Raw genomic sequence first — 23,369 nt, 5'->3', positions numbered from 1 at the left:
AATCGAAAGTAATCCGACAACGATTAGTTTAAGCGCACAGTCATGCTTTTTTCCCCTCACAGAAACCAAAGATAATAAGAGAAGACACGATGAGTTTGGTCTGTTTATAGTATGCATGTTGAAGGGGTGTGTCGTCTACCATCGTTCACATCCCACCATTCACTTCGTGAAGTTCTCAAAAAATTTGTGAACCCTTACTCACCTTATTTTGTTACAGCATCTTTGGTCTGACAGATGATTACGTGAAACCCAGAATGCATTGTATGTCAACAAACATGGCTCCACACACATAGCTGGAATTAGCTTAGCTCATCATAATCAGTACAACCTTCAAATAAGTATTTTACACACACAATGTGCCATTACAATCTATGCAAGAATCGGAATTCATGATTTATCACCGGTAATTGAAAAACATGAGAATAATACAGTAAATATATCAATAATTACCACACAAAATATTTTCTGATAGTGATTTATTGATACAAATGGCGCGTGCAGGCAGTTAATCACGTAACCTCTCACTCCCACTCTGAGCCATTCAGTGTTGTTGTTTATGTATGTAGCTAGTGAGCTAAGCTGTAGCATTAGCAATGTCTTTCAAAAGGAGACAACTCACAAATGCGGAAATTCTGGAGATTTAAAAACATTCTGACAATGAGTCTGAAAGTCAGGAATCAGATTCTGACCGTGAGGAGCTGCCCCCCCAGCCATTGAGGACCCTGAATCTGAGGACCCCTTGACCACTGACAAAGTCCCAGTTCCCTTTGAAGATGCTGGTGGTGATGGAGGCAGACCGACAATGGATGAAGTACAGGAGTTCTGTGGTAGCTGGAAGGCTGCCAGCCATTTCACCACTCCTGGCCCTGCTGTTTGCTTTGATGAGTCCCAGTCTGGAGTGAAACGCTCCTTCCCATTTCCATCTGAGGCAGAGTGCTTCAAGTTGTTTCTGACAGAGGAGCTGGTGGGAGACAAAGCAGAGACCAATCGCTATGCCTTGGAGCTACAGGAGAAGAGAGAGCCAGGAGTGGGGGGGACAACCACAATTAGTGAAATGTATACCTTCCTGGTGACAGTCCTTCTCATGGGGATAGTAAAGAAGAACTCCATAAGAGAATACTGGAGCACATATCCTATGTTTGCAACTCCCTTCTTTGCCACCCTCTTTTCCCAAGACTGCATTTCATCAACCATGCTACTGCCATCCTAAATGACCCGTTATACAAAATAAGAAATGTCAACAGCTGGCAGTAAAGTGGCATGACAAACGAGACATCCATGTCCTCTCCACTGTCCATACAGCAACCATGCCGGCCACAGGGAAGGTAGACCACCTGACGGGAGAGAGAAAAATCAAAGCAGACTGCGTGCTTGACTATAACCTCAAAATGGGGGCAGTGGATAGGGCAGACATGATAAACAGCTTTGTGGAATGCACTCAGAAAACGACGAGGTGGTATAAGAAGATATTTTTCCAGGGTAGCTTCAAAATACAACAAGCCAATACTTCTCTGACACAATTAGCATTGTTTTACAGAGCTAATAGAAGAATATAACTAGCTACATAAGCATGACTGAATATAAGACCATAAAGGTTATGAAATTAGTAACGTTACCTCGCGTTTCCGCGGTTATAAGGAATATACACAAATATATTATGCTCCATACACACAGTGAGCTACAGTAGGAGCGGTATAACACGACATACAGAAACTATTATAACGTAATAAGGCACTTACTTTGATAGAAACGCAGTCTGGATTTGAACATGGGTGTCTGTAGTGACGCCTCTAGCACTGAGACGCTGTTCCTTACAGCTGCGCCACTTGGGAGTCATAAGGCCAGGGTAGCTTCAAAATACAGCACATGCTAATACTTCTGACGCAATTAGCATTGTTTTACAGAGCTAATAGAAGAATGTAACTAGCTACATAAGCACGATTGAATATAACACCATAAACATTATGAAATTAGTAACGTTAGTTCGCGTTTCCGCGGTAATAAGGAATATACAGAAATATATGATGCTCCATAGACACAGTGAGCTACAGTAGAAACGGTATAACATGACATACAGAAACTATTATAACGTAATAAGGCACTTACTTTGATAGAAACGCAGTCCGGATTTGAACATGGGTGTCTGTAGTGACGCCTCTAGCACTGAGACACTGTTCCTTACAGCTGCGCCACTTGTGAGTCATAAGGCCAGGGTAGCTTTAAAATACAGCACATGCTAATACTTCTCTGATGCAATTAGCATTGTTTTCCAGAGCTAATAGAAGAATGTAGCTTGCTACCTAAGCATTGAGTATAACACCATAAAGGTTATGAAATTAGTAACGTTACCTCACGTGTCTGTGGTTATAAGGAATATACAAAAAACATTATGCTACAGTAGAAACGACATAACAGACATGCAGAAACTATTATAACGTAATAAGGCACTTACTTTGATAGAAACGCACACATCTCCAAAGTTATTATTGGTAACGAAAACAACTATGACTGCAATGCAGGTAACAGATGGAAAATATGAACATGTGTGTGCAGAACGGGAGATGAGCAAATGTCTGTAGACTTGAACTGCACTAACAACTGGGAAGTGTTTGGGGAATTTTGTCAGGGTCAGAAATTATAAAAAAATTAATTGGTCCGCAAAAGTAAAAATTACTACTTTTATATGAATGAATGAGGTGGAACACATGTTAGAAAATAATTTGAAATTGACAAATTGAAAACAGCATATAAATAAATTAGTCTCACTAGTGTTGAGTAATGTGCTGTTAAAAGTGGTGTAGGTCTTATTTATTTAAAGAGCATATTGAAGTTAGAAGCAGTAGGTTTTGAAGCAAAAGCCTACAACTATTTTAGCACCGTTTCGCGTTTCTCTGAGACAAACATGGGGACTGGTCTTGATAAATCAATGAGATTTTTATTTTCAGAAAATCTCCGTTTAGGTATTAGAATTAGAAAATTAGGGTGTTGAAATGTTATGCTCTTAGTGTATCCTTTATTTAACAAGGCAAGTCAGTTAAGTACATTAAGAACAAATTCTTATTTACTACTCCTTCCTCCCCGTCGGTGAATTGAACCCGGTCTCCCGCGTGCCCGCAATCTCTAGTACAGCCATTATTGAAGGCTACCAAATTCTTCTCAAAGATGCTCTCTGGTGGTCAAACTAGCACTAACTAGCATTAATGGTACCAGTGGTTCACACTTAAATAACGTGCCATAGAATTCTGCGGCACTATGCAAGCTGAGCCGCAGTATGCTGCAACTTTTAAAGGTGGAAAAACTGTAATTCGTACTCTGGTGGAGGGTAAATCTCCACTGGATTACGAGTGATCTGTGAGTGAGCACACTTACCAGGTTCACCATTCCGGCCTCTTCTTCCCCGCTTTCCTGGCGAGCCTGCATAGAGAGAAGGACAAAACATTTCTGGTCAGGGCTTCCATTCGTCAGTTTTCTATTCTACAATTTGCATTTTTCATTTAAATGCCCTCGGGTTCAAACCACCCTAAATCAGAGGTGTGCCAAAATATTGCCTTTGGATCTTCTACACCTCAAGCATGCCATGGTTCATTAAGTATTTAGAGACAATTTAGATGCAAACTCAACTGGAAAAGGGGCACATACTCTCTTCCTGTTTCTTGGTGTTATTCTTTTCAGCTTGGATGCCGTGATTTTTTATTTGTTTTTATAACAGTCATTTTCAGTTTGCCTCTCCTCTTGCACCCTCTGTGAACAGCTCAATTAATGCTCAGCCGGAAGAGTAAAAACAATTACACACATCTTTTGTTGTCCGGACGACCTCTGGGGATGTAAGCGCCGCTTTCCAAAAATGGCCTCAGATTCTGCTCATTTGGGTGGCGTGCTTAGGATCTGTAGCTACAGTGGAGAAGTTTGCCTCTCACTTTACTATTTACATCTGGTGTACAGATGTAAGAGTTATTTTTATGGAAAGAAAAATGTGTTTGTTCTTATCTTAAATGGCAGTAATAAGCCATTGAACGAGCATGAATGACCAACCTGTTGTCACGCTCTCGGTTCTCTATGGTGTTTAGTTCAGAGCGTGACTAGGGGGGTGTTCTAGTCATTGATTTTCTATGTGGCTGGGTTGTATGGTTCCGAATTAGAGGCAGCTGGTAATCGTTGCCTCTAATTGGGGATCATATTTAGGAAGCCCTTTCTCCCACCTGCTTTGTGGGATATTGTTTTGAGTGAGTGCATGTAGCACTAAGATACTTCACAGTCGTTGTTTGTTTCTTGTTTTGTTTAAAGTTTCACTAAAATAAAGATCTGGAACTCCAATCACGCTGCGCCTTGGTCCGTCTCTCCTCACGACCGTGACACCTGTTTAATAAAAGACTCGCACACATCGCACCGAATGTGTATCTAGCGTTTATCTGCCGATCTTTCAGCGTGCTGATTTTTAAGGACCACCTACTGTAAACGTCTGACTGCCGACATTTTTCATCAGAGGTGCTAAGTACTCTCGGCTAGCAAATGCTATTGACGTGTCTTAGCACTTAAAGGAAAGATTCACCCATTTTGAATGTTATATTGTTTTTGTGCATCTCTGAGCAATGTATTAATTCCCGGGGTCATTTCATGTTTATCTGAGCTTTTGCCGTATCAAGCAGAAATTTGGCAGGTATGACGTAGAATTGTGATAAAGCCGTTCTCACTATACTGGAAGTTAATAAGAATATGACTTTCAGATTGTGAAAAGTCTATCATACATGTCAGATTTCAATACTGGCCGATATCATAACGCGGGAAGTTGTCTTCTCTCGAATGAGACATTGATCATATTTTTGCGATATTCCTACCTCGAGAAATGTGTAATTTAACTGCCTCTTCAGTACAGAGTGCATTGCATTGCATTGGTGCCGTTGCATAGCCAATGCGAATGGTATAGGTAACAATGTCATACTGTAGGTAACATACTTCAAAACAGTTCCTTTTTTGTGAGTATTTTTTGCCTGCCATGTATGAATGTGTTATTCAATGTGTTTCTATGGGCTAATGGCAGTAAGACCAAACTCAATGTTTTATCAAATATTTGTTTTATATAATTTTTAAAAAATACCTACAAGCAGTCCTGAAATTCAAAATCAATAATGTTTAAGCTTTTTTTCTGAGGAAGTCTTAGCTACACCATTTCACTTCAATGAGCAGTATTTCTGAAGTTAGACAATGTCAACGAAAACTAGCTTAAATGTGTTCAACATTAGCTTGATGGCTGAGCCAGTCACAATTCATGTGAAATGAATGGGATGCTGCATGTGAATGTGCCCATCAAAAGCTAGCTAGCAGTAGTAGGTAACTGTAGTGACTAGCAACATTATGAGTTTTCATGAAGCAGCAGTCTGTTCTGCCGCGAGTCATGTGGAACTATGTTTACATTTCAACACTCTAACCACTAGGCTACCTGCCGCCCCTCTTAAAGTGCATATGGGTCTTTCTATAAATAAAGGGGCCAATGTGTGACATCAGGGTCAACATTTAAAAATGGTTTGATATACATTTAAATGTGATTTTCTTCCAGCTTCACAACAACGATGAGACAGCCGACAGGAAGGAAGTGAGGGGACTCGGAGTGTGGTGTCAGGAAAACAAAACAAAGGAGATGATCGTCAACTTCAGGAAACAGCAGAGGGAGCACCCCCTCTATCCACATCGACGGGACAGTAGTGGAGAAGTTGGAAAGTTTTAAGTTCCTCGGCGTACACATCACAGACAAACTGAAATGGTCCACCCACACAGACAATGTGGTGAAGAAGGCGCAACAGCGCCTCTTCAACCTCAGGAGGCTGAAGAAATTTGGTCACATACACATGGTTAGCAGATGTTAATGCGAGTGTAGCAAAATGCTTGTGCTTCTAGTTCCGACAGTGCAGTAATATCTATCAATTCCCCAACAACAACCTAATACACACAAATCTAAAGGGGTGAATGAGAATATGTACATATAAATATATGGATGAGCGATGGCCGAGCGGCATAGGCAAGGTGCAATAGATGGTATAAAATACAGTATATACATTTGATATGAGTAATGTAAGATATGTAAACAGTATTAACGTGGCATTATTTAAAGTGACTAGTGATCCATTTATTAAAGTGGCCAATGATTTGAGGTCTGTATGTGGGCAGCAGCCTCTCTGAGTTAGTGATTCCTGTTTAACAGTCTGATGGCCTTGAGATAGGCAGGGTCTGAATCTTAGCAGCATTCCACATTACCTTTCTATCTTCTACTGCTAATCCCCTGACCCAGAGCAAGCGAGAGCGAGAAATAGACACAGAGACAGAGAAACCGAGTGAATTGAATTGCATAAGAGAGAGATAGAAAGATAGATTAAGAGTAAGATACAGAATGAGAAAGAGGGAGATAAAGTGTGCGTGTGTGAGAGAGAGAGAAAATGAAATTGAAACACAGCGAGCAGCACCCAGCAGATTGTACACACATACTGTTACACCTGTTCCCAAAACACATGAGCCTTCTGCTTTCAGGATTTCACAGCTGTGGGAGGCCACAATCACCCTGGCAATAACCACTATGCCCGCTTGCTCTGAAAGTAATATCATGAATTGTATAGCAGTGTTAGAGCTGCTATACAATGCAGTTGTTGCCGCTCTGTATGTCTGTGTATGTTTGCTTATAAAGGGGGGAAAGAATATTGGTATTTAATGGCTGATAAATCTTGGCTGTTACATCTTGGCTTTAATAGCTATTACATACTAAAGTGTTTTTTTACTGTTAAAAGTGTGCAATAGATTTGCATTCTATGTTTACATTCATTGAGTATGTCTTGTGAACTCTTGAAGGAATATTCTTAGCAAACTGTGAAATTGGTGATATTGTTTGTGGCATGTGATATATACTAAACAAAAATATAAATGTAACACGCAACAATTTCAAATATTTTACTGAGTTACAGTTCATACAAGGAAATCAGTCAATTTAAATAATTTAATTTAGGCTCTAATCTCTGGATTTCACATACCTGGGAATACAGGTATGCATCTGTGGGTCACAGATACCTTTAAAAAAAAATGTTGTTGGGGTGTGGATCAGAAAACATTTGCCTTATGCAGCGCAACACATCTCCTTTGCATAGAGTTTATCAGGCTGTTGAATGGTGGCCTGTGGAATGTTGTCCCACTCCTCTTCAATGACTGTGCAAAGTAGCTGGATATTGGCAGGAACTGGAACATGCTGCCGTACACGTCAATCCAGAGCAATCCAAACATTCTCACTGTGAGACATGTCTGGTGAGTATGCAGGCCATGGAAGAAGTGGGCCATTTTCAGCTTCCAGGAATTGTGTACAGATCATTGCGACATGGGGCTGTGCATTATCATGCTGAAATATGAGGTAATGGCGGTGGATGAATGGCATGACAATGGGCCTCAGGATCTCCTTATGGTATCTCTGTGCATTTTAATTGCCATCAATAGCAATTGTGTTCGTTGTCAGTAGCTTATGCCTGCCCATACCATAACTCCATCGCCACCATGGGGCACTCTGTTCACAACATTGTCATCAGCGAACCGCTCGCCCACATGACAGGAAATTCAAAAGCTGCCAACTGCCCGGTAAAGTTGAAACTGAGATTCATCTGTGAAGAGCACACTTCTCCAGTGTGCCAATGGACATTGAAGGTGAGCATTTGCCCACTGAAGTCAACTATGATGCCGAACTGCAGTCAGGGAAATACCCTGGTGAGGATGACGAGCACACAGAAGAGCTTCCCTGAGACGATTTCTGACAGTTTGTGCAGAAATTCTTCGGTTGTGCAAACCCAGAGTTTCATCAGCTGGCAGGTCTCAGACGATCACGCAGGTGAAGAAGCCGGATATGAAGGTCCTGGGCTGGCGTGGTTACACATGGTCTGCGGTTGTGAGGCTGGTTGGACGTACTGCCAAATTCTCTAAAACAATGTTGGCTTATGGTAGAGAAATGAACATTTACTTCTCTGGCAACAGCTTTGGTGGACATTCCCAGTCAGCTTGCCAATTGCAAGTTTCCTCAAAACGTGAGAGATTGTGTTGTGTGACAAAAAGGCAAAACTGCCTTTTATTGTCACCATCACCTGTGTAATGATCATGCTGTTAAATACACACAATTTGAGAGACATAAGCTTTTTGTGTGTATGAAACATTTCTGGGATTTACAAGTGTAAATAGTGGTCTTCTGTGTCATCAGAAGTTCAACTCCTCCTAGTTTGAACTTGGCTTATACATTTTCCCTCCCTCTAAAAAGGTTCAGCAGTAACTTAACAGTTATACTAAACCATGTACAACATTAAAATAGTAGTGTTTTTATGTTTGCATACTATTTTACCCACTTCATATGTATATAACACAAAAAACTACATTTTCAGTGAAATATTAGCCTTTGTCTGAAGCCAAAAAATAGGGAAATTCAAAAGCTAATTTGACTTATGCACTAACAAGGCTTCTCAGCACAAAAGGCTTGACTACTAAGTGTATGTTAGACAACAAAAATAGAATGTTCACGATTTAATGCATGCCAAAGATGAGGACATTTATACTGTCACGCCCTGACCTTAGAGAGCTTTTTATGTCTCTATTTTGGGTTTGGTCAGGGTGTGATTTGGGTGGGCATTCTATGTTATATTTTCTATGTTTTTGTATTTCTTCGTTTTGGCCGGGTATGGTTCTCAATCAGGGACAGCTGTCTATCGTTGTCTCTGATTGGGAACCATACTTAGGTAGCCCTTTTCCCTCCTTTCTTTGTGGGGGGTTAACTTTGTTTGTGGCACATAGCACTTAAGCTTCACGGTCGTTTTTGTATTGTTTATTGTTTTTGTTGGCGTCACCTAAATAAAAGGAATATGTACGCTCACCACCGTGGTCCAGTTCTTTCGACGGCCGTGACATATACTGAGGGCAGGACTTTAAAATAAACTACTGCAATCACACTCATGACAAAACATTTTAGAGGCCCCCCTCTTGTTGGCGGAGCGAAAAAATACATTTTCAAGTTAATGTCTTGCAATTCTACACATTCTGCCAAGGGGATAGAGAAAATGTTGCAATTTTTAAAACAAATTGTATGCAATTCTACTCATTTTGCCATGGAGCAGAGAGAACATACAGTACCAGTAAAATTTGACACACCTAGTCATTCAAGGGTTTTTGTTTATTTGTACTATTTTCTACATTGTAGAACAATAGCGAAGACATCAAAACTATGAAACAACACATTTGGAATCATGAAGTAACCAAAAAAGTGTTAAACAAATCTAAATGTATTTAAGATTCTTCAAAGTAGCCACCCTTTGCCATGATGACAGCTTTGCACACTCTTGGCATTCTCTCAACCAGCTTCACCTGGAATGCTTTTCCAACAGTCTTGAAGAACTTCCCACATATGCTGAGCACATGTTGGCTGCTTTTCCTTCACTCTGTGGTCCAACTAATCCCAAACCATCTCAATTGGTTTGAGGTCGGGTGATTGTGGAGGCCAGGTCACCCGAAGCAGCACTCCATCACTCTCCTTTTAGGTCAAATAGCCCTTACACAGCTTGGAGGTGTGTTAGGTCAATGTTCTGTTGAAAAACAAATGATAGTCCAACTAAGTGCAAACCAGATGTTATGGTGTATCGCTGCAGAATGCTGTGGTAGCCATGCTGGTTAAGTGTGCCTTGAATTCTAAATAAAGCACAGACAGCGTCACCATCAATGCACCCCCACACCTCCTCCTCCATGCTTCACGGTGGGAACCACACATGCGGAGATAATCTGTTCACCTACTCTGCGTCTCACAAAGACACAGTGAGGATTTCCACCGGTCTAATGTCCATTGCACATGTTTCTTCCCCCAAGCAAGTCTCTTCTTCTTATCGGTATCTTTTAGCAGAGATAACTTTGGGTCTTCATTTCCTGTGGCGGTCCTCTTGAGAGTCAGTTTCATCATTTTGCGACTGCACTTGAAGAAACTTTCAAAGTTATTGAAATTGTCCGTATTAGACTTAATGTCTTAAAGTAATGATGGACAGTTGTTTCTCTTTGCTTATTTGAGCTGTTCTTGCCATAATATGGACTTGGTCTTTTACCAAATTGGGCTATTGTCTGTATACCACCCCTACCTTGTCACAACACAACTGATTGGCTCAAACACATTAAGAAGGAAATCAATTCCACAAATTAACAAGGCACTGTCACGTCTGCTCCCGCTCTTTCCCTCCCCCTGGCGCTTGAGGGCGCCAGAATGCCTTGCATCACTCACTCCTGCCATCCATCACGTACACCTGCCTTTCCTTGTCACGCGCATCAGCGTTATTGGACTCACCTGGACTCTCTTATCACCTGTTCATTTCCTCCCCTATATGTGTCAGTTCCCCAGCTCTGTTCCCTGCTTCTGCATTGATTGTTTTTCTGTTTGCTAAGCTGTTTATGTCTCGTTCCATGTCCGTGATTTATTAAATGTTACTCCCCGTACCTGCTTCGTCTCTCCAGCGTCATCCTTGTGATAGATCGTGACAGGCACACCTCTTAATTTAAATGCATTCCAGGTGACTACCTCAGGAAGCCGGGTGTGAGAGGAGTGGGCAAAGCTGTCACAAGGCAAAGGGTGGAGACTTTGAAGAATCTTAAATCCAAAATATATTTATATTTGTTTAACACTTTTTTTTGTTACTACATGATCCACATGTGTTATTTCATAGTTTTGATGTCTTCACTATTATTCTACAATGTAGAAAATATAAAAAATAAGAAAAACCCTTGAATGACTAGGTGTGTCCTCAACTTTTGACTGGTACTGTATACTGTTTTGCTTACAGCTTACTTCCTTAAATTCTACACATTTTTCCAGGACTTATGCCATGTTAACATGATATCTGATGAGAGTGACAACAAATCAATGGGGGACCCCTGGAGTTCAGGGCCCTGGGCATGTGCCTGGTCAATATTAGTCCATGATCACTACAATTTTAGATAGTCTAGCCATCTAAAATTGTTAGCTTACATGGCTGATTGACTGACTGTCAGTGACTGACACAAGACAAAAACTGCAGAAAGACGCACACCAGAATAAATACACATTTTTCCTCATCAATCTACACAAAATACCCCATAATGACAAAGCAAAAACAGATTTTTATAAATATTTGCAAATGTATTAAATATAAAAAACAGAAAACTTTATTTACAGTGGGGTAAAAAAGTATTTAGTCAGCCACCAATTGTGGCAAGTCTCTCACTTAAAAAGATGAGAGGCCTGTAATTTTCATCATAGGTACACTTCAACTATGACAGACAAAATGAGAAAAAATATCCCGAAAATCACATTGTAGGATTTTTATGAATTATTTGCAAATTATGGTGGAAAATAAGTATTTGGTCAATAACAAAAGTTTTCTCAATACTTTGTTATATACCCTTTGTTGGCAATGACAGAGGTCAAACGTTTTCTGTAAGTCTTCACAAGGTTTTCACACACTGTTGCTGGTATTTTGGCCCATTCCTCCATGCAGATCTCCTCTAGAGCAGTGTGTTTTGGGGCTGTTGTTGGGCAACACGGACTTTCAACTCCCTCCAAAGATTTTCTATGGGGTTGAGATCTGGAGACTGGCTAGGCCACTCCAGGACCTTGAAATGCTTCTTACGAAGCCACTCCTTCGTTGCCCGGGCGGTGTGTTGGATCATTGCATGCTGAAAGACCCAGCCACGTTTCATCTTCAATGCCTTTGCTGATGGAAGGAGTTTTCACTCAAAATCTCACGATACATGGCCCCATTCATTCTTTCCTTTACACGGATCAGTCGTCCTGTCCCTTTGCAGAAAAACAGCCCAAAGCATGATGTTTCCACCCCCATGCTTCACAGTAGGTATGGTGTTCTTTGGATGCAACTCAGCATTCTTTGTCCTCCAAACACGACGAGTTGAGTTAACAAAAAGTTATATTTTGGTTTCATCTGACCATATGACATTCTCCCAATCTTCTTCTGGATCATCCAAATGCTCTCTAGCAAACTTCAGACGGGCCTGGACATGTACTGGCTTAAGCAGGGGGACACGTCTGGCACTGCAGGATTTGAGTCCCTGGCGGCGTAGTGTGTTACTGTGTTACTTTGGTCCCAGCTCTCTGCAGGTCATTCACTAGGTCCCCCCGTGTGGTTCTGGGATTTTTGCTCACCGTTCTTGTGATCATTTTGACCCCACGGGGTGAGATCTTGCATGGAGCCCCAGATAGAGGGAGATTATCAGTGGTCTTGTATGTCTTCCATTTCCTAATAATTGCTCCCACAGTTGATTTCTTCAAACCAAGCTGCTTACCTATTGCAGATTCAGTCCCAGCTGGTGCAGGTCTACAATTTTGTTCTGGTGACCTTTGACAGCTCTTTGGTCTTGGCCATAGTGGAGTTTGGAGTGTGACTGTTTGAGGTTGTGGACAGGTGTCTTTTATACGATAACAAGTTCAAACAGGTGCCATTAATACAGGTAACGAGTGGAGGACAGAGGATCCTCTTAAAGAAGAAGTTACAGGTCTGAGAGAGCCAGAAATCTTGCTGTTTGTAGTACCAAATACTTAGTTTCCCCATAATTTGCAAATAAATTCATTAAAAATCCTACAATGTGATTTTCTGGAATTTTTTTTCTCATTTTGTCTGTCATAGTTGAAGTGTACCTATGATGAAAATTACAGGCCTCTCTCATCTTTTTAAGTGGGAGAACTTGCACAATTGGTGGCTGACTAAATACTTTTTTGCCCCACTGTACATTCAGACCCTTCGCTATGAGACTCAAAATTGAACTCGGGTGCATCCTGTTTCCATTGATCATCCTTGAGATGTTTCTACAAATTGATTGGAGTCGACATGTGGTAAATTAAATTGATTGGACATGATTTGGAAAGGAACACACTTGTCTATATAAGCTCCCACAGTTGACAGTGCATGTCAGAACAAAAACCAAGCCATGATGTCGAAGGAATTGTCCATAGAGCTTCGAGACAGGATTGTGTCGAGGCACAGATCCAAAAACACAGTAGGCTCCATTATTCTAATGTATTATCTATTTTTTATTTTTTTATTTTTTTACTTTCACCCCTTTTTCTCACCAATTTCGTGATATCCACTTGTTGGTTACAGTCTTCTCCCATCGCTGCAACTCCCGTACGGACTCGGGAGAGCCTGCCAAGCCAAGCCACACTTCTTCTTGACACACTGCTCGCCTAACCCGGAAGCCCGCAGCACCAATGTGTCGCAGGAAACACCATACAACTGGCTACCTTGTCAGCGTGCATGTGCCGGGCCCGCCACAGGAGTCGCTAGAGCGCAATGGGATGAGGACATCCCGGCCGGCCAAACCCTCCCCTAATCCGGACGACGCTGGGCCAATTGTGTGCCGCCTCATGGGTCTCCGGGTTGCGGCCGGCAGCGACACAGCCCAGGATCGAACCTGGGTCTGTAGTGACGCCTTAGACCACTGCACCACTCAGGAGGCATTCTCCATCATTCTTAAATGGAAGTATTGAACTACCAAGACTCTTCCTAGAGCTGGCCGCCCGGCCAACCTGAGAAATCAGGGGAGAAGGGTCTTGGTCAGGGAGGTGACCAAGAACCCAATGGTCAGTCTTTGATGGGAGAACCTTCCAGAAGGACAACCATCCCTGCAACACTCTACCAATTAGGCCTTTACGGTAGAGATGCCAGATGAAAGCCACTCCTCAGTAAAAGGCACATGAGAGCCCGCTTGGAGTTTGCAAAAAAGTTACCTGATGAAACAAAGATTGAACTCTTTGGCCTGAATGCCAAGTGTCACGTCTTGTCTTGCTATGTCAGTCACTCAATTTGCCATGCCATCTAACAATTCTTTGATTGATAGTTAGTCTATCCAGCTACCTAAACTTGTAGTAATCATGACAGAATATAGTTTTTATTTTATTTTAGTAAATTTGCTAACATTTCTGAAAACCTGTTATTGCTTTGTCATTATGGGGTATTGTGTGTAGATTAATTTGATAATTTAAAAACAATCAATTTTAGAATAAGGTGTAACGTAACAAAATGTAGAAAAAGTCAAGGGATCTGAATACATTTACGAATGCACTGTACGCTCATTTGCTGTCATCAAAGCCTTATTCTTAGCGAGTAAAACATTTAACATATTTCATTCTGATATACATGGTAACATTAATTAATTTCGCCCAGGTATAATATCAACAATATTGGTTCAATGTTGTTGATATTATACCTGGGTGAAATTCATTAATGTTACCAGCGGGACACTCAGCAGTTCCAAGGATATCACCCAACAAGAATCTCAAACTAATTATATCAAGTATCATTAATTAAGCGCAAGGTAGCAACTGAAAAAAAAAGAATAATGCATGGTTTTGCAAGCTTCCCCGGGTGTACTTAAAGCCATGGTCAGGGGATGATGATTTATCCTCTCGTAATGAATTTGCGGTTGCACTGATGGTTTTATTAATGCAAGTTATTAATTTTTGGGGCAGCTTTGGTCCAGCTCTGAAATCATCCAGATGACAGTTATCAGTTAATTAATGCTTGGGTTTCTCCTTTAGTCTTCAAAGAACATGTCATCATGCCTAGCAATATTAGCCCTGTGTCGAGCAGATCGAAACTAGTATTAAAAGTGCATCTTTGAACAACTAACTAGTGGCACAAAAATAGCCTCTTCCTTATGTCATGTAATTGCAGACACCAAATCCCCATGTTCTTGCTCTCTATCTCACACAATCATTTTATTCTTGATTAGGAAGCATGTTTCTTGGAGTGAAGTGACTTTACACAAGCAAAAAAACAAGTGACGGGCCTCCCGAGTGTCGCAGCGATCTAAAGCACTGTATCGCAGTGCTAGAGGCTAGAGGCATCACTACAGACCCGGGTTTGTTCCCTGGCTGTGTCACAACCGGCTGTGATCGGGAGTCCCATAGGGCGGCGCACAATTGTACCAGCATCGTCCAGGTAAGGGGAGGGTTTGACCAGGGGGGCTTTACTTGGCTCATTGTGCTCTAGCGACTCCTTGTCGCAGGGTGCCTGCAGGCTGACCTCGGTAGTCAGTTGAACGGTGTTTCTTCCGACACATTAGGGCTGCTGGCTTCCAGGTTTAGCGGGCGGGTGTTAAGAAGAGCGGTTTGGCAGGTCATATTTCGGAAAACCCATGACTCGACTGTCGCCTCCAGAGCCCGTTGGGGAGTTGCAGCAATGAGACAAGATCAAAATTGTGGAGAAAAAGTTGATAAAATACAACAACAAAAAAAGGGTTAATAATGTGGCCATTCTTATAATTAAAAAAAAATCTGTCTCTTTACTGAAATTAATTTCCCTTGCCCAAAACTTTTACTACTATAGCCAGCCTTTGTCTTGGGAAAAATGTATCCATAACTGTTATATGGTTCAAGGCTTTAACAAACAAGGCTTTAACTTGTTTGTTATCTTTTACTAAATCAGAAGTTATTATCCTGGGTGACCTAACTATGATTGGAAAATACAGGCTTCAGACAATCTAAAAGATGTGTAATGATCTAAACCGAACCCGGCTGGTGACTAAGCCTGAATGGCCCAATCCTAAAGATCTTTCAAAATCAACTCTGATTGATGTTATTCTAATGAATACACCAGATAAATTGGATCCCGGTCTGCTTAAGTGTGCAGCGCCATCACTGTTAGTTCAAAAACCCAAATGTCTTATTTAACATTGTTATAGGGACATATTGCAAAAATATGGAAATCAGCTCGTGCTGTCACTCGATAAGGCATTCCACTAGATATTGGAACATTGCTGCGGGGACTTGCTTCCATTCAGCTACAAGAGCATTGGTGAGGTTGGGCAATGATGTTGGGCGATTAGGCCTGGCTCGCAGTCGGCGTTCCAATTAATCCCAATGGTGTTCAATGGGGTTGAGGTCAGGGCTCTGTGCAGGCCAGTCAAGTTATTCCACACTGATCTCGACAAACCATTTCTATATGGACCTCACTTTGTGCACGGGGGCATTGTCACGCTGAAATGAGAAAAGGCCTTCCCCAAACTGTTGCCACGAAGTTGGAAGCACAGAATCGTCTAGAATTAAGGGGCCTAGCCCAAATCATGAAATACAGCCCCAGACCATTATTCATCCTCCACCAAACTTTACAGTTAGCACTATGCATTTGAGCAGGTAGAGTTCTTCTGACATTCGCCAAACCCAGATTCATCTGTCAGACTGCCAGATGGTAGAGCGTGATTCATCACTCCAGAGAACACGTTTCCACTGCTCCAGAGTCCAATGGCGGCGCAAGCTTTACACCATATACTCGAGTCGATGCTTGGCAATGCGCATGGTGAACTTAGGCTTGTGTGCGGCTGGTCGGCCATGGAAACCTGTTTCATGAAGCTCCCGACGGACAGTTCTTGTACTGACGTTGCTTCCAGAAGCTCGGTAGAGAGTGTTGCAACCGAGGACAGGCAATGTTTACGTGCTACGCGCTTCAGCACTCGGCGATCCAGTTCTGTGAGCTTGTGTGGTCTACCTCGTCACAGCTGAGCCGTTGTTGCTCCTAGACATTTCCAATTCACAATAAAGCACTTAATTGACTGGGGAAGCTCTAGAAGGGCAGACATTTAATGAACTGACTTGTTGGAAAGGTGGCATCCTATGACGGTGCCATGTTGAAAGTTATAGAGCTCTTCAGTAAGGCAATTCTACTGCCAATGCTTGTCTATGGAGTTTGCATGGCTGTGTGCTCAATTTTATACACTTGTCAGCAACGGGTGTGGTTGAAGTAGCCGAATCCACTGATTTGAAGGGGTGTCCACATACTGTTGTGTGTGTATATACAGTGGGGAGAACAAGTATTTGATACACTGCCGATATTGCAGGTTTTCCTACTTACAAAGCATGTAGAGGTCTGTAATTTTTGTCATAGGTACACTTCAACTGTGAGAGACGGAATCTAAAACAAAAATCCAGAAAATCACATTGTATGATTTTTAAGTAATTAATTTGCATTTTATTGCATGACATAAGTATTTGATCACCTACCACCAGTAAGAATTCCGGCTCTCACAGACCTGTTAGTTTTTCTTTAAGAAGCCCTCCTGTTCTCCACTCATTACCTGTATTAACTGCACCTGTTTGAACTCGTTACCTGTTAAAAGACACCTGTCCACAACCTCAATCAAACAGACTCCAACCTCTCCACAATGGCCAAGACCAGAGAGCTGTGTAAGGATATCAGGGTTAAATTTTAGACCTGCACAAGGCTGGGATGGGCTACAGGACAATAGGCAAGCAGCTTGGTGAGAAGGCAACAACTGTTGGCGCAATTATTAGAAAATGGAAGAAGTTCAAGATGATGGTCAATCACCTCGGTCTGGGGCTCCATGCAAGATCTCACCTCGTGGGCATCAAGATCATGAGGAAGGTGAGGGATCAGCCAGAACTACACGGCAGGACCTGGTCAATGACCTGAAGAGAGCTGGGACCACAGTCTCAAAGAAAACATTAGTAACACACTACGCCGTCATGGATTAAAATCCTGCAGCGCACGCAAGGTCCCCTGCTCAAGCCAGCGCATGTCCAGGCCGTCTGAAGTTTCCAATGACCATCTGGATGATCCAGAGGAGGAATGGGAGAAGGTCATGTGGTCTGTTGAGACAAAAATAGAGCTTTTTGGTCTAAACTCCACTCGCCGTGTTTGGAGGAAGAAGAAGGATGAGTACAACCCCAAGATCACCATCCCAACCGTGAAGCATGGAGGTGGAAACATCATTCTTTGGGGATGCTTTTCTGTAAAGGGGACAGGACGACTGCACCGTATTGAGGGGAGGATGGATGGGGCCATGTATCGCGAGATCTTGCCAACAACCTCCTTCCCTCAGTAAGAGCATTGAAGATGGGTCGTGGCTGGGTCTTCCAGCATGACAACGACCCGAAACACACAGCCAGGGCAACTAGGAGTGGCTCCGTAAGAAGCATCTCAAGGTCCTGGAGTGGCCTAGCCAGTCTCCAGACCTGAACCCAATAGAAAATCTTTGGAGGGAGCTGAAAGTCCGTATGCCCAGCGACAGCCCCGAAACCTGAAGGATCTGGAGAAGGTCTGTATGGAGGAGTGGGCCAAAATCCCTGCTGCAGTGTGTGCAAACCTGGTCAAGACTACAGGAAACGTATGATCTCTGTAATTGCAAACAAAGGTTTCTGTACCAAATATTAAGTTCTGCTTTTCTGATGTATCAAATCTTATGTCATGCAATAAAATGCAAATTAATTACTTAAAATCATACAATGTGATTTTCTGGATTTTTGTTTTAGATTCCCCGTCTCTCACAGTTGAAGTGTACCTATGATAAAAATTACAGACCTCTACATGCTTTGTAAGTAGGAAAACCTGCAAAATCGGCAGTGTATCAAATACTTGTTCTCCCCACTGTATATATAAACACACATATATACAGATGATATATATATATATATATACAGACATATAAATGGGAAGTAGGCACACATCTTTCAATGATCTTTGTAAAGACAGACTGACAGGGATGTGACAATTCATTATATTTTCTCTTATGTTCTTTTGTTGTTGTTTACTGGTGCACTATCCTTCTGAACATATGCAGCCAGGTCCCATCTACCTTTTAACTCCTCACAAATGTGGCTTGTTTGGTCTCTGCTGTGAATGAATACCACAACAAGTCAACTACTTGATTGATGAAGGCATGTCATCCAGCAAAAGCAAAAGCGCAATCATCAACAACAAGCACCATTTATTCACTAACTACGAAGTTGTTGGTGTTTTGCAGTGGACAAAAACAAGAACAAGTTTGTGCTCTGCTATTGTGCCTGGCAAACCATGCACAACCTCCACCACCATCTAGACCTTTACTTCCTGATCACAGGCCACACCAACTGGTGCTTCGGCCTCATCAAGCAGTGCTTCAGAAAGACCAGAGTGAACACTTTGTCAGAGATTGCTGGTGTGGTTAAGGACAGCTCTGTGACAAGGGTCAACATCACACATCTGGTTGGCCTGGAAGATGGTATGATGCAGGTGGAAAGCTATCACTGGCAACAACACCTGACTCCGTACTTCAGGCCGCTGCCACAGATCAAGCAGTACCAGCACTTCAGGTGAATATAAATGTCATTGCATTGTAGGAGGTTATACCTATTATCTAAACTTGGGAGGGGAAATTATGTTATGCAAGGTTGTAATGTCTTAACTGTTTTGTTGATTTCCCTGTTTTACAGCTTTCCCTGTTTTACAGATGCTCTGGAGCCGGGTGTTGTTGACGCCAAGGAGCGTTCGTACTCAGTTGGGACAAGGTTTCAGCTGCTAGACATCGCTGACATAATTTCATTCCCATAGAGGGTCTGCCTGTACAAGCACTACCTGGACACAACTTCCCAAAAAGATAAGTCTGTCTAGATCAGGGAGTTTTGTGGCGAAGAAGCATCGGAGCTCTGGTATCAAACGTAACATCACTAGTTGTAGGTGCCTTCCAGCCAACCTGACAACTGTTTGGAATCATTGGAGTCAACATGGGCCAACATCCCTGTGGAACACTTCCGATGCCTTGTAGAGTCCATGTCCCGATGAATTGAGGCTGTTCTGAGGGCAAAAGAGGGTGCAACTCAATATTCTGAAGGTGTTCATAATGTTTTGTACACTGTGTACATCACATCTTTCACCCTATTCTGCATATGGAAATGGCAGACGGAAGGGAGGGTGGTGCGGAAGGTGCCACTTCTCATACGAATGCTGTTATTTTATAAAAAACATCAGGTGTACGCCGACCCCAGCTAAGTAACTCATGCAAAGATTTAAAGCACAATATTGTGTTTTATCTCCAGTACATTGCCATCATTGTCAGTTATGTAGCTGCTCTACTGATAATCTCAGTGCGTTCTTTCTGGGATGACACAATCAATCTACTGCTGGAGAATATCAACACCAAACACATTGGTTCACCGTTCCACGGGAGCGGACAGTACACAGCATACCATAATGTTCTGAATAATGGCCAAGTCTACCTCGCTCCCTATTCCACTGACCCGCTTAGGCGTAACAAACACAAGTCCAACATTTATCAGAAACTGTTAAACTACCTGTTCACTACCCTCCTGCTCTCCGGGGATGTGCAACTCAATCCTGGACCTAACATCACCGAGCCAGCGATACTCACCGGAGTGGAAAGCAGTGGATGGCCTCGTCCACTGATCGTCGCCGCTGCGGAAGTGGTTGAGTGCTATGGTCCCATGGTTTCCCTCGACTCACCCAGCTCCAGGATAGATTTTGACTCTTCAAACATACCCAAGTCGCTATATGCGATCCCTGACTCTGCTTCTGGTACGCAAGCTGTTTTAATTAGTTCCCCGCATCCAGTGCAAGCGGGAGGGATTGTTAATTGCGCTACCGAACTGCCCCTAATCAAAACTAAACAAAACGGCCTAAACCCAGCCGTCAGAAAACACAGAACATTTTACTTTTTTCAATGTGTCACTCACTCTCGAGTGATCTGGGACCCACGAGCTAAGCCCAAGAGACTACTAGGGGGGCAATTGAACATTCGTAGTGTCATTACAAAAAGTGATAAAATTCAACATCTTCTCACAGACTTTCAGAGACATGGCTCCATAAAAACTCTCCATKTGCTGCTTTGATTGTGCCTGGCTACAATGTTTTCAGGAGAGACAGGACTGAAGGAAGAGGGGGTCTGATGATTTACATAAAATAATATATCCGATGTAAACAAATTGAGTGGTCACGTGATAATGAACTAGAATATATTGGCCTGAACGTTACACTGTCTCCACAAATGTCTTTTACCCTTATTGGAATGTATAGACCACCTTCCACCAAAAATGTGTTTTTTGATAAATTTAATAACATGCTTACACCTTGCCCCAACCGGCTGCGCGCGTGCGCTATCGTGCATAAATTTATTTTGCCCCCCCCACACCAAACACGATCACGACACGCAGGTTAAAATATCAAAACAAACTCTGAACCAATGACATTAATTTGGGGACAGGTCGAAAAGCATTAAACATGTATGGTATTTTAGCTAGTTAGCTTGCACTTGCTAGCTAACGTTAATTTGTCCTGTTTAGCTAGCTTGCTGTTGCTAGCTAATTTGTCCTGGGATATAAACATTGAGTTGTTATTTTACCTGAAATGGACAAGGATCTCTACTCCACATATAAAACGGCCAACCGAATCGTTTCTAGTCATCTCTCCTCCTTCCAGGCGTTTTCATCGTTTAAATTATATGGTGATCGCATCTAAACTTTTATTGTATTACCACGACTACCGGCAAAACGGTTTTCGTCTTTCTATCACCCACGTGGGTATAACCAATGAGGAGACGTGGGTACCTGCTTCTATAAACCAATGAGGAGATGGCACGTGGATACCTGCTTCTATAAACCAATGAGGAGATGGGAGAGGCAGGACTTGCAGCGCAATCTGCGTCAGAAATAGGAACGACATCTATTTTTGCCCTTGGTGTCGCAGACGCTCGTTGGCGCGCGCAAGCAGTGTAGGTGCAATAATTGAATAACATGGGTTTCTAAATTTATTTTGCGACGCTCGCGCACGCGACGTGTCCGGTCTGGTCAGCATGTTAGGGAATGTGAATTTGGGAAAGATGTCATCTAATTGGGAGATTTTAATATTAATTATGAAGACAAGTAGGAAAACCCTCAAACGGTTTCCTAAAGAAAATCAAATCCAAACCTGGCCAAAAGAGCACTCTTCCTTGGCTAAATGGAGAAATCTGGAAATTGATGAAAGAACAAGATTATGCTCTAAAAACAGCCCTAAATCCAAATTAGAGCATGACAGATGTAGGTTTACCATGTTGATAAATAAGGTGATGAAAGAAATCAGACAGGCCAAGGCAAACTTTTTTTATTAACATACTTGGTGATGCAAAGGGAAATTCTAAATTGATCTGGGAGAATCTAAAAAAGTTAATAGGGAAAGACCATAGTAACACTGCAAAAAGATGAGAAATCATGGTGAATAACAATCTAACACAGGATGCAGTCGAAATAGCAATAGCCTTCAATTCCTACTTTATTGACTGTCAGGGTACTGACACAGAACCCCTCCATTGGTTTCTTGGGCTCAGTGCTAGTGCTGTCTTCAACATAAGGGAGGTTTCTGAGTCAAAGGTGAACAAGGTGATTAGCTCACTAAAGAACTCTAAAGCCAAAGATGTGTTTGGGCTGGACTCTACCTTTCTTAAAAACTACAAAGAGACACTCATTGGCCCTATTACTAAGTTCACCATCACATCTATTGGTCTGGGGGTGTTTCCAAGGGTATGGAAGTCGGCCATAATAACGGGCATCTTTAAATCGGGCGACCCTGCTGACCCTTTTTATATTGCAAGTAACCATTTCACTGTACTGTTGACACCTTCTGTAATCCTGTGCATGTGACAAATACACTTTGATTTTATTTGATATAGTGTGTGTTTACCGAAGATGGTAATGTGAAGAACAACAGACCTGCACTAAAGTCAGATTAGGATATAGGTCTAGGACTAGATAAAGTGTACTTTTACCTGGAGTTTAGTATTGCAATCTTTGGTTGTTTACTAAACTAAATTAAATACACTAAGCTCTGTTTAGCACATGACCTGAAATGTGACTCCTTAAAGAGATGGGAGAGGTTATGGCTTAAGAGGGTGTGAATGATGTTGAATCTGTAGACAAAGAAGAGCTCTCCAGTAGGTGTACCAAAACATTTTCTCAAAGGTGGGGTTACAAGTTTATCAACTTTCAAAGCAGAATTACTTTCCCATTGTTCCTCAACTGCAGTGTATGATACAACATTTTCTAGCTCTGCGTCTCTGCTTTTATCCAATGTAGAAAAACAGCATTTAAAATATTGCTACATAGGACCGAATCCAGGTAGTGGGTCACGTATTAGTCAGTGTGTAGCCCAAGCTAATCGGCCGCTACAACCAGAAGTTGGCAGATCGTTCTCATTCTACAAACGATTTTGTGAGAAGACAAATTTTCGGGATGTCTCATGGTCTGACAAACACGACTCTAGCTCTGTCACCGTTCACCGCAGATGTGGAAGTGCAACATCAGAGGATGCAGTGGATTGAGAATCATCAAAGCAAAACATATCTCTCGCTTAACTGACGGATTTGTATTGGGATTTTGTAATTGCCTGTTATTCTGATGATGTTTAGGCCAGCAGAGAAGGCCTTGCTGGCCCTGACGGCCCACCACTGATTATACAACAATTGCCTATTGGCAATTTAATATTGTAAATGGTTTGCCTAATAGGGTAACTTGGTCACAATGTTCAGAGAAACCATTTAGGCAATTTGGTGAAAGTATTCCTTTCAAAATATACACTGCT

This window comes from Salvelinus sp. IW2-2015, linkage group LG3 (assembly GCF_002910315.2).
Source record: "Salvelinus sp. IW2-2015 linkage group LG3, ASM291031v2, whole genome shotgun sequence".
Classification (NCBI taxonomy): Eukaryota; Metazoa; Chordata; class Actinopteri; order Salmoniformes; family Salmonidae; genus Salvelinus; species Salvelinus sp. IW2-2015.
Note: the sequence above shows the minus strand (reverse complement) of the source record.